The 10,424-nt window shown below is 47.4% G+C and overlaps 1 long non-coding RNA gene across 1 annotated transcript; it reads right to left on the reverse strand.

The window, feature by feature from the left end:
- Window positions 1–6,931: 6,931 nt before the first annotated feature.
- LOC137160045 (uncharacterized) lies at window positions 6,932–10,070 on the reverse strand. Its single transcript, XR_010921776.1, has 3 exons — window positions 9,879–10,070; window positions 7,826–7,965; window positions 6,932–7,201 (listed from the first exon to the last, which is right to left on the reverse strand). It is a non-coding gene; the product is annotated as an uncharacterized lncRNA (long non-coding RNA).
- Window positions 10,071–10,424: the final 354 nt, after the last annotated feature.

A 10,424-nucleotide genomic window follows, 5' to 3' on the forward strand; every position in this document is an offset into this window, starting at 1 on the left:
CCGCTGCGGGCCTGAGGCTGGGCCCAGCGCCTCGGGCCTGGAGACCTCGGCCAGTCCAGAGGGCCCGGAGGCCCAACCCAGGCCTTAGAGGCGGGTCGCCGGGGCCGCAAGGCCGGGAGGGGGTTACCTGCGGCAGTAGTCTGACGCGGTTCAGCCCCTTGCCGCAGCCGGCGAGGCAGCGCGTCTGTCTCCGCCGGCAGCCTTCTCCCTTCTGGGCTATAGGGCCTGCTTTTTATAGCTGCTGCCCTCCCTAAGGCTCCGCCCCCCTGCTGCTGGGTTGGCCGCCCGGCAGGACCTATCGGGGCCCAGCTCTCTGGTTGCCGGGCAGACTGGGCTGCCGGCCAGTCTGGAGTCGGATTGGGTGCCTGCGGCCCTTCCGCGGGCCCAGGCTCAGAGGAAGGCCACTGCGCCTTCCTACAAAGGGACTGAGGAGGTTAACGTGGCTTAATTGATGTCCATTGAGTTCCCACCTTTAACTGATTCATTTTAGCTTTCCTGAGTGTCCCCATGTTGGCACGTCCTAAAGGCAACGAGGTGCTGGATTGCTGACTCAGGCTACGTCTACACTTAATCTGCTCCAGCAGCGCAGCTGTAGCATTTCAGCGTCGATGCTCATTACAGCGATGGGAGGGGCTCTCCCATTGCTGTAGCTAATCCACCACCCCGGGAGGTGGGAGCTGGGTGGATGGAAGAATTCTTCCCTCAACCTAGCACTGTCTACACAGGAGTGTGGATTTTTCACATGTCTGAGAGCTGAAGCTTCCTGATGTCAGTTTTCAGTGTAGATCAGCCCTGCGGCTATGTCTTCGCTGTCCAAAAGGTGCTTTTTTACAGGGAAATAACTGACGCGGGGTAGTTATGTCACTGTAAAATCCAGTGGAGACGGGGCATCTGTCGTTTCTACTGCGAGGTATCTAGGCAAGATAAGTACTATACCCCACGCCCACAGTTGACCTGACCTAGTTTATCTTGTGGTTATGCTACAGTGCCGTGTCTCTGCTAGGATTTTATAGTGGGATAACTAAACAGCAGCGGTAATCTGTGGTAAAAACACACCTTCTTTTAGCAGTGAAGACAAAGTTTGAGGAACTGATGTAGGGAGGGGGCACTGGGACTGTGCTAATAAAGGTGATGGTTACTGATAAAGTTGTGGTGATTTCTAAGTAACTTCCTCCTTCCCCTAAGGCCGTAGGAGGGTGCATCATCCCAAGGCAAGGTGTGAGCGTTTGGCACGAACTACTAATAGAGAGAGACTCCACCAGAGAAGCTCTGACACTGGAAGTAAAAGAGGAGCTGCGTGCCACGGGTGTTGTAACCTTGTTACTTTCCAGTAAGGTTTCTGCTGCCAGTGACTGGCCTGAAATGACTGAAATAAAAACATTATCGTTCAGTGCAACTCCCAGTTTACTCCTGACAAGATATACTGACCGCCACGTGACCTTCTGCGCACTGAAATAAATGAGAACTGAAAATGGTCTAACATCCCTTATCCGTCCGTCTCTATCTGGTGAAGACAGATAGCGAACACAACCCAATCAATGGCTTCCTCCTTGCAGAGCATCATCATTTTCCCAAATCTAGTCCCCCTCCCTCCCCAGTGTCTCACCTTTCTGCATTCCAGTCAAACCGCTTCCTCCTCCACCCCTACCACCAGCCAGGGGATCATTGAGAGCACAAGAGAGACAGTCTTCCATCTCTCCAGTCCTGTGCCTCACCGCACCATCCCCTGACAGCGGGGAGAGGCATGGTCAGGGAACCTCCTTCTCAGCCCCTGCAACCCTGATATGGAACACGCTCCGTTCACATAGAATCATTGGAGAATTTAGGGGCCAAACCCTAATAAATCTCTACTGAGCATGTGCACCAGTCTGCATCTTGGTTATCTTCAGAGGTGGTTATAGATGATCTAGAACTTTGCAGTTCACAGAACAGATAGGCACGTACACATAACTCAAGAGGTTTTGAACTCCCTCAGCTGGTGGAAAGATCCACATCAGTTCAGCCCAGCAGTTCCCACCAAGTTAATAGTGCGGCAGCTGCTTCAGTGTTGGGTTGTGGAGCCCGTCTTGACAACTTTACGGTACAGGGACGGAGGTCGCAAAAAGAGGATCAACTGCGTATCCTTGTCTTGGAGCTCAGAGTAACATGACTTGCCTGTATGCCCTTTCACCCTCGTGTCAAAGATCAGAGAGTACAAATAAGAATCAACAACGCCACAAAGTTTTATGTAAACAGACAAGGAGGAACCAGATCAACACTCTCAGGCAAGGACATAATCCCATGGAGTTGGTGTATTTGGAACATCATAACATTAACTGCTGAGCATGATGGGAAATGGTCAGTATGCCTGGTATTGTGTTACAAATCACTTTTCTGTTAACTGCAGTAGAAGTGAAATGTTGTCCTTCAACTGTATGAATAAATGAACTGTGTTTAGCCTGTTCTGATGAAAAATTCACTGTCATCTAAACAGAATTCCACAAGAGTGGCATATGGATGCTCAAGCATTGTAAGGGAAACAGGGAGGAGTTGAGGAGTCTCCTGCTGAGACCACACTAGTCCTGGCAAAGGGCTACTTTCAGACATGGAGGATCTATGCTATAGACAGCTATAGACAGCTATAGACTGGGGACCGACGAGCTGGGCAGCAGCTCTGCAGAAAAGGACCTGGGGGTAACAGTGGATAAAAAGCTGGATATGAGTCAGCAGTGTGCCCTGGTTGGCAAGAAGGCCAATGGCATATTGGGCTGCATTAGGAGGGGCATTGCTAGCAGGTCACGGGAAGTGATTATTCCCCTCTATTCGGCATTGGTGAGGCCGCATTTAGAATATTGTGTCCAGTTTTGGGCCCCCCAATGATGTGGACAAGTTGGAGAGAGTCCAGTGGAGGGCAACAAAAATGATTAGGGGGCTGGAGCACAGGACTTATGAGGAGAGGCTGAGGGAACTCTTGTTTAGTCTGCAAAAGAGAAGAGTGAGGGGGGATTTGATAGCGGCCTTTAACTACCTGAAAGGGGGTTCTAGGGAGGATGGGGCTAGGCTGTTCTCGGTGGTGGCAGATGACAGAACAAGGAGCAACGGTCTCAAGTTGCAGGGAGGGAGGTCTAGGTTGGACATTAGGAAAAAGTTTTTTACTAGGAGGGTGGTGAAGCACTGGAATGGGTTACCTAGGGAGGTGGTGGAATCTCCATCCTTAGAGGTTTTTAAGCTGCGGCTTGACAAAGCCCTGGTTGGGATGATATAGCAGAGGTTAGTCCTGCTTTGAGCAGGGGGTTGGACTAGATGACCTCCTGAGGTCCCTTCCAACTCTAATATTCTATGATTCTATCTCCTTCCACTGTTAAAAGGTAGAATTAATTATTCCACTTGGAGCCTTTTGTTTTGTTAAGAACAGGGACATTGCTCCTGTGTCAGCAGAAGGTTTTCCCATGAGCTGAAAGCTGAAATTCACTAAGAGCTGAAATCACTGAAGGAATTGGGAAACCTTGACTGACAACCAGCACAGAGGACCCAGCCAGGCCTAGAGGTGGCAGGAGCCAGCAGTGATCGGCGCGAGCCAGCAGCAGTCGGCACCTGCAGACGACGGGAGCCAGCAGACGGCAGGAGCCGGCAGCGGGGACTCAGCGAGTACTAGAGGTGGCAGGAGACAGCAGCGAAGGGGGCCTGGTCAAGTCCGCATCTGGCAGGAGCCTGCAGAAGGGGATTGGCATCTGGCAGGAGCCTGCAGAAGGGGACTGGTTGAACCCCAACCGAGAGGTGGACACTTCAACTATGATGGTCAGGACAGGGGAAAGCAAGAAGGGAGAGACAAAGGACATGTCCACCTGCAACTATGACGCTCAGTACAGGGGAAAGCAAGAAGGGAGAGACGAAGGACACGCCCACGTACTCTGGGCTGGGTTCGGCTCGTTGAGTTCATGAATTCTGTTTGCACTGTTTCCCAAACCAGTGCTATGTTACTTCCGTCCTGTTACTAAAAGGTTTACTGTCTACACTCAGACTCTGTGCTTCCAAGAGGGGAAGTATTGCCCTTTGGGGCCCCAGGGGATAGTGTGTGATTTCCCAGGTGACTGGGTGAGGGCTTAAGCCAGTTTGGAGTTGTATCATTGACAGGAACCCCTAGATATAGAACCCGGCCCTTTGCTGCTGCCGGCTTTGTCTAGCAAAAGGGTTACACATGTAAACAAGCACTTGAAGAAAGGAAAGTTACTTACCTTTAGTAGCTGCAGTTCTTCAAGATAATCACTTGATGATCACCTGTTCTGTTCATTCCCTCTGAAGCACCTGGCATTGGCCACTGTTGGAAGACAGGACACTGGGCTAGATGGACCATTGGTGTGATCCAGTGTGGCTGTTCTTATGATGTGTTGTTTACGTGTGTTCCACAACCCACCCTCCTCTTTCTGCTACTATCAAATCTAACAGCCTGGATTTGATAGTGGCACATGGAATGTGGATTGGTTGGTCACTCTGCCTCTTTTATACCCTTGAGTTGGAGGGGCTTGAGGTCATCAAAGAAGCAGGTGTGACCAATGGACACTGCTGGGGAAAGCATTTGGCTTTCCAGCTCACGGGGCACATGCACTCCAGAAGTGGAACACATAAAGGGTATGTCTACACAGACATTAAAAAAAAAAAACCAAAAACCCCTGTCGCTGATCTGGGTCAGCTGAGCCAAGTTCACGGGGCTCAGGCTCTCGGGCTGAATAAACGCTGTGTAGATGTTCCTGCAAGAGTGGAAGATCCCAGAGCTCACGCTCCAGCCCGGACCCAAATATCTGCACACAGATTTTTAGTTCTGCAACCCAGGCCCTGTGAGCCTGAGTCAGCTAACCTGGGCCAGCCGCAGCTGTGCCATGGTCTTTTATCCCATAAACATACATCTCAAAGCATGCCATGGGTCTTTTATCCCATAAACATACATCTCAAAGCATTCCAGTTACTAAAGGTAAATAAGCTTTCCTTTCAGTCAGTTCAAGTGAGTTCAGTGCAGTTCACAATCTAACAGATTAATAGGGATGGGCTTAGGTAAAATTCACAGAGTATTACATGACAACTGGATAATTAGCTGTGGTAATCTTCCTTTCAATAGTACACACGCAGGCAGTTCAATGGAGATCAAGTTTAGTTTGTATCCAGAAGTGCCAATGAAATGTTGAAGAAATACTGTGCAGAACATTGTTGTCAAGGTTTAATTTTAGAATGTAAACGCTACTGTAGTGACTTGAATGTCACTGAGCTGGAGTTCAATTAAGTTTATAAAAGTTGGATCAAGTTCCCACTGTAACACGCAAGGTTTACCAGATTCACTAGCAACAAGCTCTCAGCTATGTCTGTTTTAGCCTATCCTCAGCTCAATGGCGTCAACTCCAGAAGCCTTAGGTTGCCATTCCAAAAAGCAGCTCCATAGCGACCACCCAGAGGACATGGTATACTAATTTGAAGATAAAAGAAAAGCTAGAAAATCTAGAGAAGCAAAGTGAAGTCCCTGGGTTGATGAATCCAGCTAAGGAGTCCTGGCAAACTATGGAACTAGAATTTTATCGTTTCTGATGTGTTGCTCTATGGATCAGATTCCCCAGGATGTGTCAGCTGTTTTGCAGCACTTTTGTTGCATGGGCTGGTTCAGGTGGGTTTATAGCTCCTTGCATCCCTGGAGCAGCTGAAAGTTGCTGGAGCATGTTGGTGAATTTTCTTTAACTTAATTGAAGCTGTGCTATGAAAATGATAAAAACTCTGATTTTAATTTAATTCTTTCCCTGCTTCCTAGAGCTTCCAGGGGAATAAAATAATAATCATAACAACATACAGCGACCAAGAACCTGTGTTTTGCCAGAGCCTTAAGGAATTCAACTTTTTAAAAAACCTTTAGAACCTGAGATAAGGTGGCTCTACATTCACACCCTCGCATCCTTCCTCAAGTTTCTTCTGAATTCCATGTTAATCAGGAGATTCACCATGAGTCTTTTACCCCAAGCCTCATTCTTCAGGAGAAGAAGTGAGGCTCCATACACTGGATTTTAAAAGAGCTCTTGCCTTTTACCTCGACGGCGCTTCCTTTAAGGCTTCCCCTAGACTCTTTCTCTCCATTGCAGAACGAATTAAGGGACATCCAGTCTCCACCCAAAGATGTCCAAATGAGTTGCCAGTAGTTTCCCAGACAATGAGTTTGCTATAACATGGGTTATACTCACAGACCGTGGATGTTTTAAAACTGGAGTTCTATTAAATATAGGGTGTGTCTACACCCTAGGGGAAGGGAGGAGGGGGTGATTAATCCAAAGCTTTTTGCTGCACATCAAGAATCTCACAGCACGCAAGTTGTGCCAATACTGTGGACACGGAGTGCCCGTTCCGTTTTCAATTTGCATCCTGTGAACCCCCCGCAGCATAATATTCTCAGTGGGCATCCCATGCTCCTTTGCTTCACTGCTGAGCAGCATAAATCCTGGGATTGTTTTAGCTGGGAATTGTGGAAAGCCAGGTAGATTGTTTGTTTAAATCCTGTTGTGACCCGTCCGTGCTTAGGGTAACCATCTGAAAATGCCAAGGTCAGGGCAGGCTGTAAAAGGAGAGCAGATTCCCTCAGCACTGGTGGGTGACACTGAAGTCAGACTTCCCAACCAGCCACAAACAGTGCTTCTGATGCCCCACACTGGTTATCAGGAAGCCAAAATAAAAATACACACAGCCCCCTTTACTGCATTTCAGTCTCTGGCTCCCAAACAGCTACTAGGTCCAGTAAAGAGAGATCAGTCATTTAAAACTCTATGCTCTTTACCAAAAAGGTTTCTCCTGACCCCAAAGGGTCAGCCACAGCACCAGATCAATATAAGTTTGGATCTTACCCAAAATACCATGCTGCCAGCCAATCCTTTAGTAACTAAAACTAAAGGTTTATTATAAAAAGAAAGAAACAAACTATAAGTGTTAAAGTATTAAAGCAATTAGATACATACAATTGATTTGAAAGTCCATATATATCAGGTTTCTAATAGAATTGTGGAGTTTGCAGGCTTGTATAGTCCCTCTGGTGTACATCCAGTACCTGGATGGGCCTCAGTCCTTTGTTTCACAGCTTCAGTTCAGTTGTAGATGAGTTGATCCAGAGGTAGGTAGGTAGGTGGCTAAAGGCTGAAGATGACTGAAGACCAAATGGATGTCGTGCATCTGCCTTTTATGTCCTTTGGCCTTTGCCATGCTGCTTGTGGAAATTTACAGGAATAAAATGGAGTCCAGAGTCACATGAGTAAGTCCTGGTGACTCATCAGGTATATCCCTGGCTTCTCCCCCTGGGCCCATTGTACCTGTGAATTTCTTAATGGGCCGTTAAGTAGGCTAGTGCTGCAGCCATCCTGCCTGGGTGTCGCCCAGACACAGCACAATTTGAAATTCAGATATATCAAACATACCCATAACTTCCATTACACCCATAACACATGAACATAAACATCATCATCTTACTTAGCACATTATAGCCTTTCTAACAGTACCTGGCCTGGCATATCCCACATGAATTATTATGATTCTGACGTACTGATGTTAAACAACATAATAAATGCCCTCCCCTCCCCCCCCATCCAGCCAGCGTGACACTTGTGTTTCCACTGTCCCTGCCCCGTATCTCTTTTCTGGGCAGCCTTGCCCCATTTTCAAACTGCTGATGGCCATCAGGGACCCAACAATGCTCCACTCTACTCTGGCGACAAACACAAATATGCAGAGGCTGCTGGGCTGTTTGGCATCCATCTGACCAGGAGGAATTCAGCACTGGACTTCACCTGTCGCGCCACCGAGCCGGTGATGTGGGAACAGAACAACATACCTTTCTGACTTGCAAAAAACTCCACCAGGTGACAGGCTTCCTCCTGCATTCTGTGCTCGAGGCCTTTCTTCCCTTGTGCCAGGTTGTGCAACGTCATGATCTCTGCTGCTTCTAGTTGCAATTAGTTGCCAACATAATACCTGAGGCCATCAAGAAACAGTTACCCGGCACACTAATATTAATTACATACAAAAAACTATATTAAAAGAACATATTCAATAAATCTTGAAATACAATTGGTAAGACCCTTCCTGGGGAGAAAATACTAGGTACTACGTGGCTTTTTATTCTAGCAGAGAAAAGCAGAATCAGAACCAATGGCTGGAGATTACAGCCAGACAAACTCAAAGCAGAAATAAAGCACACATTTTTACCAGTGCGGGTGATTAGCCACTGTAACAAACTACCAAGGGAAGTGATGGATTCGACATCCCTGGAATTTTTCAAATCAAGACTGGGCGCCTTTCTGGACGAGATGCTCTATTCAGACACAAATTATAGGACTGAATTCAGGAGTAACTATGGGAAATGCTCTGTCCTGTGATACAGAGGAGGTCATACTACATGAACCAATGGTCCCTTTTTCCCTTAAAATCTATGAGTGTCAATCTAGGAACGATTCTAATTCCAAAATCAAGCAAGCAAGTTAGGAAATGCTGGATTGACAGTTGCCCTGATCGAGGCAGAGTCCTGTGGAAAAAAGAATGTGTGATCATCTAATTAAAGGCCATCAACATGCATACACACAAGGGAACCGAATTAGATTGCATGGGTAACAATAAATCTGGAATTTTCTAACTTTTGAGTGCTTGGCTTTGCAACCTAAATCACCTTTTAATACAGTTTTTTTGTATGAACTTTCCTAAGTGATTTTTTTTTTAAAAGGAAAAATGTAAAACCAATTTCTACTATGTTCATCTGTAATAACCCTCTAGCCATGCCGGGTTTGAACCCTGAACCTTCAGCACTGCAGCACTGATGGCTACCAGTTCAAGTACAGGGCTAACTACATTAAGCTTGCAGTAGCAGAAGACTATTATCCCAAAAACGGGATGGACCACTGGGTCCAAGCACTGAGCTTTGGGGGTGGCTGGGGGATAGCCCATCCCAGTCCAGTTCTCTTCTGCTTCCCTTCCCCCCTGGGCAATCCATCCATGGAATGATAGCAGAGCTACTTCCCTGTGTGGTGCCCCCAAGGCAGGCAATGGGCTACTGAGGCCACAAAACTTCCACAGCAAACAAACAGAGGATGATTTTCTCACTGATGAGGATCCCTCAGGGGCTCTATAAAGGGGATCATATTCTCATTTCCAAGAGGGTGTTTCCCGATGGGGGAAGGAGAGATGAGGGAGCGCAGACCCTACAGGTGTTGAGTGGAAGAGAGATTCTGAATGGGACTGGTTTGGATTGGAGGGAGTCAAGATGACATTGGAGGCCAGGGGGTGTTTCTTAGCCTGGCAGGGCCCAGGTTGGAAGAGGAGGATAGATGATAGTGGTGTGGAGGTGAAAATGTGCCTAAGTAGAGAGAATGGGGACCAGGCGGGTGTGGGTGGAGGGACAATAGTAAGGACAGAAGAAGGTAACAACCAGACTGCCGGTGCGAGAAAGAGACCAAAGAGGCTGGGGACTGGAGTGAAAAGGAGTCACGTGGAGATACTGTTTTCTATTTACTGAGAATGCACCCCAGAGTTTCATTCTGAAAGAGGGAGGGCAGAGGCAAAGGGAGCAATTTTGTCTTCCCATTTCCCCCTGAACTCCATCATCCCCTCCCAAAGCTTCACCGCTGACCCCAGCCCCCTCCTCACCCATGGGCCAGGATCTCACCTGGGCATTCTATCCCAGGAGGGAGAAGGAGGGAGTGTGTTTGGAATTTTTATTTTTCGTCCTTTTTACTGGCAGTGTCCCCCCTTTTTTCCTGTCAAACCAGCTGTTCATTTAAGGTAGCACTTAGCTGTTAAGATCTGCCCAAGACAATGGCTACAAAACATAGGAATAGTCACACAAAGTGGATGTCCAACCTTTCCATTTAATTTCTCCAGAAAACAAACCTCACCTTTTCCATTTGATAGAAAGGAGTCACTGCCCTCCCAAAAACATCTTCAGGGGAGTGGTCAGCCATCTTTGACCACTTGGAATCCATTCAGTATGATCACAGGGCTCCCTCCAAACCACAAGGTGAAGATATTCCCATGGATTTTTGCCAGCTGTAGATTGGATCAATGCCAGAAAAGCACAAGTGGAAACACAAAACTTCCACAGCAAACAACAGAGGATGATTTTTTCACTGATGAGGATCCCTCAGGGGCTCTATAAAGGGGATGATATTCACATTTCATCTATGGAATCGGGATACCAGCACTATCAGGCTTTTTGTTGTTGTTTCCTGAGTTGCCCCAAGAACAGGCAGATCTCTGTTCATTATATTCATTGTTAGGAATGATTTTGTGGTGGTCCTTCTAACGCTACACAGCATCAGAACTGCTCTAATTTATCCCAGGCAGCTTTTACCACAAGTGGGGAAAAGGCTTACCAGAAAGGCTGACAAAGGACTGAGCATTGGTGGACTGAGCCGTTAGGAGAGACTTTAGCAAGACTGTAG

The sequence above is a fragment of the Emydura macquarii genome, unplaced genomic scaffold (genome assembly GCF_026122565.2).
Source record: "Emydura macquarii macquarii isolate MOO-44397 ecotype Brisbane River unplaced genomic scaffold, CSIRO-AGI_Emac_v2 contig_2115, whole genome shotgun sequence".
Taxonomy (NCBI): domain Eukaryota; kingdom Metazoa; phylum Chordata; order Testudines; family Chelidae; genus Emydura; species Emydura macquarii.